Source organism: Chenopodium album, chromosome 16, assembly GCF_948465745.1.
Source record: "Chenopodium album chromosome 16, dcCheAlbu1.1, whole genome shotgun sequence".
Classification (NCBI taxonomy): Eukaryota; Viridiplantae; Streptophyta; class Magnoliopsida; order Caryophyllales; family Amaranthaceae; genus Chenopodium; species Chenopodium album.
Window position 1 is genome coordinate 16669119 of NC_137849.1, and position 11025 is coordinate 16680143.

At 39.0% G+C, this 11025-nt stretch overlaps 1 non-coding gene across 1 annotated transcript; it reads left to right on the forward strand.

Moving 5' to 3' along the window:
• Positions 1-394: 394 nt before the first annotated feature.
• LOC145586987 (small nucleolar RNA R71) lies at positions 395-500 on the forward strand. The gene has a single exon (XR_014101056.1). It is a non-coding gene; the product is annotated as a small nucleolar RNA R71 (small nucleolar RNA).
• The last annotated feature ends 10525 nt before the right edge of the window (positions 501-11025 follow it).

The following is an 11025-nucleotide window of genomic DNA, read 5'->3' on the forward strand; positions in this document are numbered from 1 at the left end:
TCCACTAGGCATGTTATTAGAATAAGGAGGGGGTTGAGAATTAGAAGACATACCTCTCCCCTTAGATTGGGAGAGAAGACTTAAAACTTGGTAGGTAGCACTTTCCAACTTTGCCTTGATAGCGGACATCTCCTTCCCCAAGTTTGTCATTTGTGAGGATAGATTGTTGATTGCATTTAGATGATCAACCGAGTACACCGAAGAGCTACTCTTGCTAGTGGACTCTCTTTCTCCATCTTGCCAATCTCTATAATACCTCACTACGTCTTCAATTATGACCACCACTTCCTCTTTCATTTTATTCATGATAGGACCTCCGGCTCCTCCATCTAAACATGATTTTTCTTGAGGGCTAAGGCCTCCATAAAAGATTTGAATAACTTGGTAAGCAGGAATTCCGTGGTGAGGACATTCTCTTTGATACTCTTTGTATCTCTCCCATGCTTCATAAAGGCTCTCACTTGGCTTTTGCTTGAAACCTTGAATCAAAGCTCTAGCCTCTGCCGTTTTCTTTTGAGGATAGAAACGGGATAGAAATTCCTTGGTAACCTCGTCCCATGTCCTTAGAGAATTCAGCTTGACCTCCTTGTCTAGCCATTCCAAAGCCTGCCCTATGAAAGAAAAGGGAAAGAGCTTGAGGCGGATGAATTCTTGAGAAACTCCGTTCACCTTGATAGTATTGCAATATTTTTCGAACTCCTTGAGATGGTTTAATGAGCTTTCATGCTTGGCCCTACTAAATTGTCGCCTCTCTATCAAAGTGATCATTGCCGGTCTTATTTCAAAATCATTTGCCGGTGTTGTAGGTGGAGCAATCCCACTCTCAAATCTATATGCACCGGGAATCCCCAATTCTTTTAATGCCACTCTTGGATTTTCTCCCATTCTTGCTTGTTCTTCTTGTTGTGGTTCTTCTTCACTTGAAATGCTAGGGATCAAATATCGTCTAGCACCCCTCAACCTTGCAATAGTTCTCTCAATTTCCGGATCAAATGGAACTAGTGAATGACCACGTGCTCTATGCATAAAATCTCAAAAAAAAATGGTTAGTAGCACGGCTACAAATGTAGTCTAAAAGAAAATCTTTTTGTATTTTCAATTAAAGGTAGACTCAACAACTATAACAAAGCACCAATATCACTCCCCGGCAAAAGCGCCAATTTTGACAAGAGGAAAATGTAGGTCGTTATCTACCTCTCCCTAGAGCCAAACTTAATTTGTAAACACTCGACCAACCTAATACAAGTATATGGTAAGTCAAGGGTTGAACCCAAAAGAATGAGTAGGAACGATGCTATAGCCTATGTCAAGCTAATTCGAAGAATATAAATGGTTGAGGTTGGTAACTAAGATGTCAAAAAGCTAGACAAATCGAAGAATTCAATATGCTAAACACTAGGGATATTGGTTCCACATGCAAGCTCAATGATTATGCTAATTTATAGATCACTAAATCGATTAAACATCATAAGGGACAAACAATAGTTGCAATCAAAGGAATCCAAAAGATATCTCCTATAAGCCAAGCTAGGGTTCACTATGAATGGCTAACAAGGAAAATCACAATCAAATTCAATCAATTAAAACAATTCTCAAATCAAGGGTTCATGTCATTGAAATTTGCAATGCAATCTAGATTAATCTTATAGGTTGATCACTCCTAGTTTAATTAATCACATGCACAACTATGTCAACCAATGTAATTGCAAAATTCAAATCAATTTAGCATCATCAACTAGCAAAAATCATCAATCAAGCATGCTTCCCCTTCTCCCTAGCAACTAATCTACGCACTAATCATGGTGAAATAAAGGAACAAAACAAATTCAATCAAATTCATATTCATTTAAAGCTTAATCAAAAGAAAATCAATCAATCAACAAATTTTAGAGCAAGGAATGTAATCTCAATCAAAATTCAAGAAACTAGAAAGAATTGCATTAAAAGTAAATCAAAGGAAAGAAATCTTACAAACTTTCATTGAATTGAAGAAGAAATTTCAATATCAAATTGAAATCTAAGATCAAATTCAAGTACAAACAAGTAAATCTTAAGCTTCTCTCTCTACTTTCTCCCTCTACTATTTCTGGAAAATTACATCTTCAGTACAAAAGTTAAGTCGTCATAAAAAAGAAAGTCAAAAGCTATAAATAGAAAAATCGAGCGAAGGGAGCTGCATAGGGACGTGCGCACGCACCGACCAGCCACGGGCGCGCATAGCTGGGTCTGCGCCCATGCACCCTTAGTGTCGCGTGCGCGCACCCCTGTGTGGTGCACGAGGCCTTGGCTCCTTCGCTTGCTTGATTAAACTCCGCGCTCCCGAGCATCCCCATCATCAGTGCACTCGAGATGATGCCCGCGAGCAAGGCAGTCCCAAAATGAGCAAATTGACTTGATTATTCACCTACAAAACACAAATAAAACAAAGAGAGAGAAAGCATAACAAAATAAAACTAAAACTAAAACTATGAATTATCAACTAAAAATACAAAAAACTCGTAAAAACTAATCGTGAACCAAAGTGAATTATAAAAATGGAAAATCAAATAAAACTAAGAGAATTATATGAAAATGATGAAATAAAATAAAGAAAATGAATCTAAATCTTATTCTTTTGAGCGCCATAAACGACGCTCATCACTATCCTATACACTAACAGCTTTTTGACCTCGGCAGCTGTCGCCTGACTTCTCTCCTCGCAGTGATTTCTTTTCTTCTGCCGGATGGGCTTCTTTTAGGATCAATGGCGATTTTGTAGACAGCAAGATCTGGGCTGATGCTTGGCATCTCTTCCACTTCAAAGGAAAAGTGTCTTTGAATTCCTTCAACAAGAGAGCAAGTGTGCACCAAACTTTGCAAAAGCAACCGTCCCCCCCACCCTTAATAGTTCGCTCTGGACGGCTATTATCTAGAGGATTATCAATGTGATCACCAGCCGGCTGGGGACAAAGTTCATCTGGCCGTTCCCTTGTTAGTGATTACTATTTCTTCTCCTTCTTCACCTCCACCAACTGAGCAGGTTTTCTTTTCTTGGCGGCTGGTGGGGCTGGATCAGGGTCCTTAACATTGTCAAGGTTTATTGGCTCCGACCCCTGTCCGGCTGCTGCAGCCGTAGGTTTGACGTCTGAGAGGTAACACTCTCTAGCCGTCTTCCGATCCCCGTTCAAGGAGCCAATAGAGCCATCATCCCTTTCATATTTCAGCAGCATGAGAGCTGGGATGATGATGGCCTTGCACTCGTTCAGAATGGGACGGCCCAGAATAAGGTTATAGGCGGTCAGCTCTTCAACCACCAAAAATCGGACGACCATATGGCGCCCTTTACCCTTCTCTCCCATTCGGATGGGTAGGTCTATCCGTACGACTGGGTGCACAACTCCTCCCCAAAAACCGACAAGAGGATAGGAGATGTCGTGCATGGTGTCCTCTTTGTATTTCAGCCTGGACAAGCATTTGCAGCTGATGATGTCAGAGGAGCTACCAGTGTCTATCAAGATCCGACCGACCGACCAACTAATGGGCGACCTTGCACTCGATGACGACTAGGTCATCATACGGCCGACGGACTAAGCCGCGGTCCCTTTCAGTGATGACGACCTCTGGAAATTTGCTGGTAGACGCTTTAGGCTCATTAGTAAGGTTCACATCCATTTTCCTCAGGTGGTCCTTGGTGCCCCAAATGGTAAGGCCACCACTAGCAAATCCGCCTGCTATGGTGTAGATCGGATCTTTGTTAGTGTCCGAACTACTAATAGGATGGACAATCTTTTTGGATGATTGTCCTGGATTCGTGTTAGGAGTCACTTCACCCCCTTGTCAGCCAGACGGTCTAACATCCGCTTGAGGCTATAGCAGTCGTTGGTGTCATGGCCAACATCCTCATGGAAGTGACAGTATTTATTTTTGTTCCGTGACTGGGTGGAACTCTTCATTGGATTCAGCTTCTCAATGGTCAGCCGGTCCTTTATCTCAATGAGGATGGAGTGGCAATCCTTGTTAAACTCGTACTTTGGGGTGTACGGTTTAAACTCTTTCTTCTTTTTCTAGGACGACTGATCAGATTCATTGACCACCTAGACTTCCTTCCTCTTCTTTTTTTGTTCAACCTTAGGAGCCGGTTGAGCAGACCGACTCTCCTTATGTTTGTTAGACTTCTCTGACTGATTGTTGGACGTGTAGAGGTCGGTTTCTTATATAAAGCTTTCCACCTCCATCAACGCCTCTTGGAAGGTGAATACCCTCTTTCTGACGAGGTCAAACTTAAAGGTTAACCCGTCCTTCAGACCCTTAAAGAAGTCTGTGTAGGCAACTTCGTCAGACAGTTCTTGAATCTGGATTCTCACCAAATTGAACCGCCTGATGTAGGAGCACAGTCCTTCTCTCTCTCCCTGTCGAATGGTGCTCAAGTCGAGACTTATTTTCTGGCAGGGATGTTCATCGAGAAGTTGGAAGCAAACAGGAAGGCAAGCCTCCTAAAGTTATCAATACGTCTGGCTGGCAAGTTTCCAAACCATTGTTGGGCAATACCCTTCAATGTAGCTGGGAAGCATCTGCACCACATGGCATCATCCAACCCTTGCATGTGCATGAGGTTGGAGTAGGTCATAAGGTGATCTTCAGGATTGGTGGTACCATCGTAGGCACCAACAAATACACTTGTAACCTTGGTCGGGTGCGCCGCCTCAGTTATCTCCTTGGTGAAAGCAGAAGTTTGTTCACCAAGCTTGAGCAGATGGAGCTGCCAGTCCAAGGATTGAACATTGTATGCCTCCTGACCTCCGAAGAGGGCCGGCTGCATGAAAAGAGGGGTATATTGCCTATATGGCATCTGAGGCACTTGTGGGGCTGACCCAATCATCTGAGGGCTAGTGTGGACGGTCTTGCCACCTGTATGGCTCTCATGAAAGGATTGAGAATTCCTTGTTGAGGTGTTTTTAAAGCTGTCTGGAAAGCTCGAGGTAGAGGAAGACTCATACAGTTATTGGTTCCGATAATGCTCGATGATGTGTCGAGCATCAGAAAAAGTTTTCTTGCTGCCATCTGGTTGAACTTGCCGGATGACCTTCCTTGTGCCCGTCTAAGGCAGAAGGATTTTAGACCAGTCAATTGCAGGCGTGGCCTTCTCCTTTGGATGTGGAGTAGGCTATCTGTCCTTGACTGGCTTTCTCCTCTCAGCTAGAGGAGTCTTCTTGGTCGACTGACCCTTGCTAGGGTAGACGCTTTCTATTGGGTTTCGGTAAGTCTAACTCACCGCGGAACAAAACCCCGCTCACAATTAATATAACTAAATGACATAAATAACAAGAAAGAGAGAAAAGACTATCTTACCCTTGTCACGTGCTTCGCTCACACCCCAAAGCTCTTACTTGAAAAGCCAAGTCTTGCAAGTTTAGAGACCTCCTACGGTATGTACCCGCAACTCGACCCGATCAGTCTCTTACTCAGAGTTTAGCCAAGTCGGACCAAAACACTACTCGAGAATTATATGAACTTAAAGGTTTTCTCTCAAGTGGAGATGCCTTTTTGAGTTCCTACTCAAGTGAACAATCCCAAGGTATGCCTTGGCTATTTATAAGGAGTGCTTCCTTATGAATTCCTCTCATCTTTCAATGTGGGACTTTTTCTCAAAAATCTCCCACATGGAAAGAATGTTGAATTCAATTCCTAGTTAAATAAACCAAAGAATCACTATGTAACAAGTGTCACATGGTTAGGTGAGGATAACTTCCTCACTTGCTCCCCATGGAAACTCACATCGATTATGAGCTAACCATGTGGCACCCAACCTTGAGCCCTAAGATAGGTTCGGTTGGGCCGCCACCCATCGGCCCGCATCCATGACCCAACACTCAGGTCCGCGGCCCGCTACCACATGGCGCTGCCAACGTGGCCGCTGCCACATGGCGCGCTTCCCTAGCCTTTCGCGTGGCTAGGGTTTTTACTTGTTACTTGAAGCATTTTCCCGTCTCGCCAATTCCTAAATTTTGGCTCGACTTTTGAGATTCGGTTACGACGATCTAAGCTTGGAATCCGACGTCTTTGTTCATAATACTCGAGCGACTCATTAATTCCTTCCGGATTAATTCGTCGTATCAGATCGTTAGTTGCTTGGGTGTGACCCGAAGGGTTCAGTCAAGATTAAGCTGTAATATTAATTATATATTAATATCACTGATTGGAAGCGGCCTCCAACTAGGCATTCCAATCACTTGAACTCACAGAATAATTATCTTTCGAATAATTCCGAACCCTCTATCGGAATAATACACTTATTCGAAGGACACCATTCCTATCGATCTCCCACTTGTCCTTCCGGACAAGTGCGCTTTTAGTGTACACCCTGTTTCCTATGTCACTTAATGTCTCTTCATGAACTATAAGGTAAGATTATTCGTCATCCTTATTACGTCCAGAATTGTTTCTCGAAATCTAAGGTTTACTATTAATAAACAGATGATTTCTAAAATCCATCTTAGCACGGCCATGCATTTTCACAGTCTCGCTCTTCGAGAGGCCTTGTAAACAACAAACACATGTTCCCTATGTTTAATAGGGGGACATTCCCAGTCTTGTACTGTCAGCTTCTCTTACTAATAGTACCTAGCCGCCCGAGTACGGCGGACGTTTGACGAACATCAAAGCGGAGTAGTACTGAAACAAGAGAACTCACAATACATATGGTTGAGGAAAGAGGTTTCGATAGCCATAATGACAGGTGTACTTAAGACGATTTTTAAATATCTTAAAATACTCTCATAGGTCGATCCAGCATGGTTCTAAACCAATACCTATGCAAATTATTTGTGACAATCATGCCCTTGTAGCAAAAGAAACGGTGCTATAAATCATACTACTCACTACTCTCAAGTGGTCATTAATCGTCCATCATTTAAATGACCTCGATTATGGATAATTTTCGATTACAATATTCACTTAATAGGTGTGTCTTTATCCAAGACTGGTCTTGATACCTGTAGACACCCAAAAGTGTCTCCCTAAAACCAAACCAGTGATAAATACTTTTCGCATCATTTGATTATTGAACGAGGTGAAAGTTTGGAAAGTCTAGTGATGAGGATGTCTTTATTAAAATATTTCTCTTTCTGTTTTAAAAAATATTTCTTTTCTTACTCTATTTATATAAAAATAGCCAGTCCAATTTGGTTTGGTCCATGATAAGGGTCCAATAATAGTGTAGTTAGATTGGGCTTGAAAAGAGCTTTCCAATGATATATTATAAGCCCGATTCCAATGAATTATGAGGAAATTATGGATTAAATTAAATTAGGCCCAATGATTTTTAATGGCCCAATGATCTAGAGGAGGGCCTATTAATTATTATTCCTAAAGTAATTAGAATTGATTTTGATCTTCTAGGATTATTTAGAAGGTTCTCGTTAATTTTAATAAGATTAGGATTGATAATTATATTTTTAGTAAAAAGATGTTTTATTTTGAATAAAATATGGTAAATCTGAGTTTAAACCTGCTTGGACGCATAATTACTTGTAATCGATTTTAAAGATAACTACGCGTGTAAAAGCACGTTGACTTTTAAACCAGCACGAGACGACAGCGTCGTCGCCAGGCGCTGACTTTCGTCGCTTGGCGCTGGCCTTCGTCGTCTGGCAACGAGCTTGTCGTCTGGCGCTGACTTCTGTCGTTTGCGACAGGAGGTATTTTATTCTGAATATGATTTTCTTTGATCCCGTGCATTTTTTTCTATAAATAGGGGTCGTATCTCCTCTGTTTTGATTCATCCACAATCATCAACTTACATTAATCATCTCTCTCTCTTTCTCTCTCTAAAAGCTAGAAGCTTTCTCTCTCTCTTCTTTTTTCTAAACCCTCCCCTTTTTACAAAATACAAAATTCCACATTCATTAGCTCTAAACACACCTAGCCAAGTTCGAAGTTGCCTTCGCCCTAGACGTGAAAGGTTGATAATTTCTGAGGGTTTGGTTCCAAACCTCTATTTCAATTATTTAATTTAATTGTTTGATTTTATATTTTCCTTGAACTTACTAACGTGTGTATTTTGTTATTAGAAAGAGATATGGGGCATTCAAGTAAGTAGTTTAATTGTTATTATTTTGATATAGAAATCATGCTTTGATTATTTTAATTCCTAGTATCATATTAGGATGTCTTTATGATTCCAAGTATCATGTTTAGGGTAATAACTAAGATTTCTAATATCATGTATATTATCATGATGCTTCCTATTTCTTTCCTAATATCATGTTAGTGTCATGTTAGGGCTAACTGATCTTTATTGTTTAGTGACATGTTAGGATTTGTTATTAATCTTGTTAGTATCATGCCTAGGATCTTGCTAATATTATTAAGCTCTATTGAGATTGAGATTATGATGATGATGATTGTTATTATGTTGCTTGATTATTTTATTGTTATTGTTATTGCTTGATCACGCCCTCTCTTGCAGGTTTAAAGGGAATTTGTACTTGTAATCACGCTTAATAAGATAATTAATAATCTTTTTTAGGCTAATATGATTATAATTCAAGTGATCACCAATAATAGTTTTGTTTGTGCATTAAATTCAACCAACATAGACTAAACAGGTTTAAGGTTAACCTATTGATTGCATGTTAGTCAGAAAGCGCACATGAATACGAGAAGAATAAAGTAGAGGCCTATTTTTAGGGCAAGTTCAATCTCTTTTAGGTTGGATTTGTACCTTCATCCCCGAACTTCCAGTCATGGTTCCAGACCTATTAGAGTTAACGATCTCATGGATCGTTAAGGGGTGTAACCTTCACCCCGTGAACGGTTTACAAGTTCCTAAAACTTGTTGGCGACTCTTTTACTCTAGCTTCCTTCCCTTTGGACGCCACCATACTTAAGTGTATGATCACATTGGGGCTCAAGTGTGGTATGCTTTAAATATTCCCTACAATACCCTATTTTGAATATTCTCAAAATCGAATGTACTCATAATTTAATTCTAAACTACAATTAAATAGTTTTGTAGAATAATTAGTAATAATTTTTATTCTACTATGAAACCTTTCAACGTTTCATCTTATGATAAATGGTTTTTCCAAATGTTTAAGAGTAATACTCTTCATAAAACATTTACAGAAATAATACCCATATTTAATATGCTTGATTTCTTTCATGCAATTGTGAAAGTTGTTGTTCACTTATTGCATAGGTTTAGTTACGATTACTTTGTAAATCCTAGCATCTTCATTATCGATCATTTTCACAATAAGATGATAAAATTTGAGAGTGTTATGGATTATATATATGATTTAGGATTTATTGTCCAAGTGATGGCTCCCACTCATTTTCATGATATGAGATCTTCAACTTGACAACGTACAATCATTAACGTTCAACAACAAACTTTCCATTTAACATCTTCCTTATTATTGCCTTTAAGGAAACAATATTCTTAATATATATTTTAGTAGACTTCCTGATGATGCTTTGCTTGGGTTTCACTTCAAACAGCTAACAATGATTTGGGATACCCTAATCACTTGTGATCGGGGAAATTTACCTTAAATTTCCGCACATTACACATGGATGCACATCCATGTTACCATTCTCAAGCCACGACGCTTCTTAGCTCGTGCTTACAAATGGCATCCTTGTTAAGGATTTGATCCTTGTTAAGGTTTGTGCTTGCAACATCAATACTCAAATTATATTTGTTTCCATGCGTCAAGAACTCATCCTCATACTTATCCAAGTGCTTTGTATGTTCTTGATCATAATCTGACGATCTATTGCATAGATACAAGTTGATTGGTACTATATACATACTTCACATGCTCTAAGCAAGTAATTCGTGTGACGATTCCATATCGTAGCGTACATGATGGATTTAATTGTAGAATGATTCCCAATATTATTCCATCCATGTTACATTTTAGCTCATCCAGTTTCACAGAGTCTTGCTAAACTGTTTGCTATGTGATATGGTTGAAAGTCTCTACTAGAGTCTTTCTCATTTGACTTAGTATTTAGCCTAGCTTATACTTAGTCCAAACATTTACTTAGTTTTATACATATGGGTCGAAAGTCTTTTAAAGTCCTTCAATTCATGTTTAACACAGTAAATTCCTTTACTCGTTCAAACATTTTATTAAGTCTATAAAATAGATCATAATTCTCAATATGTACTAAGTATTGTCTTTAGCTTGGTCCATTGTCGAAAATATTTTCAAATCTAAGCATTTAGCATTTGATAGTTCTTTCACAATAGAGTTCATAAACTTCTTGTTGGACCTTACAAGATTGACTCTTGCTCCCACTAAACTTCTTATCCACAAGAATTTCTACGTTTCTCCATAAGTCAATCCTTTTATTAACTTTATGAGAAAACAAGTTCCAATTCCATTATGCAATGCTTCCTTCAATCCCATAATGGATTTATTCAACTTGCTTTGAAATCTAGCATTATTTAGATTTTCACAACCCTTAGACTATTTTCATAGTCACTTCAAAAATCCTATTTTAGGAAGGCGGTTTTGGTATCTATTTTCCATATTTTATATACGCAATTTTCGCTAGAATAATCATGAAAAGACTTAAGCATTCCGATTGGTGAATAGGTTCTTATTAAAATCAACTCCGTGATTTTAATTATATCCTTTTCAACCAATCTAGCTATGTATTCATATACATTTCCACATTTGTTAGTTTTCTCCTTGAAAACTTATTTGCGATCGATGGGTCTTTCACCCTTCATGCAAATTAATCAAGTTTTAAAACATGATTTTCAAACATGGAGTCTATTTCGGATTTCATGGCCTCTAACCATTATTCGGAATTTGGATTTGTCGTAGCTATCTTACAAGGCATTATTCCCTTACTATCTAATAGTAAATAGTATGCTTGTAAGTCTTAAGTTTATTTCTAACTTAATAGGAATTTATAGGATTCAATCCAAGCCTTTGGTGAATTCTATACCTATACAGGGAAATTGCATCAAACACTAAGTTTCAAGGTGCTTTAAAAACCCTTTGATTGTGTTGATCTTACTCCATCATT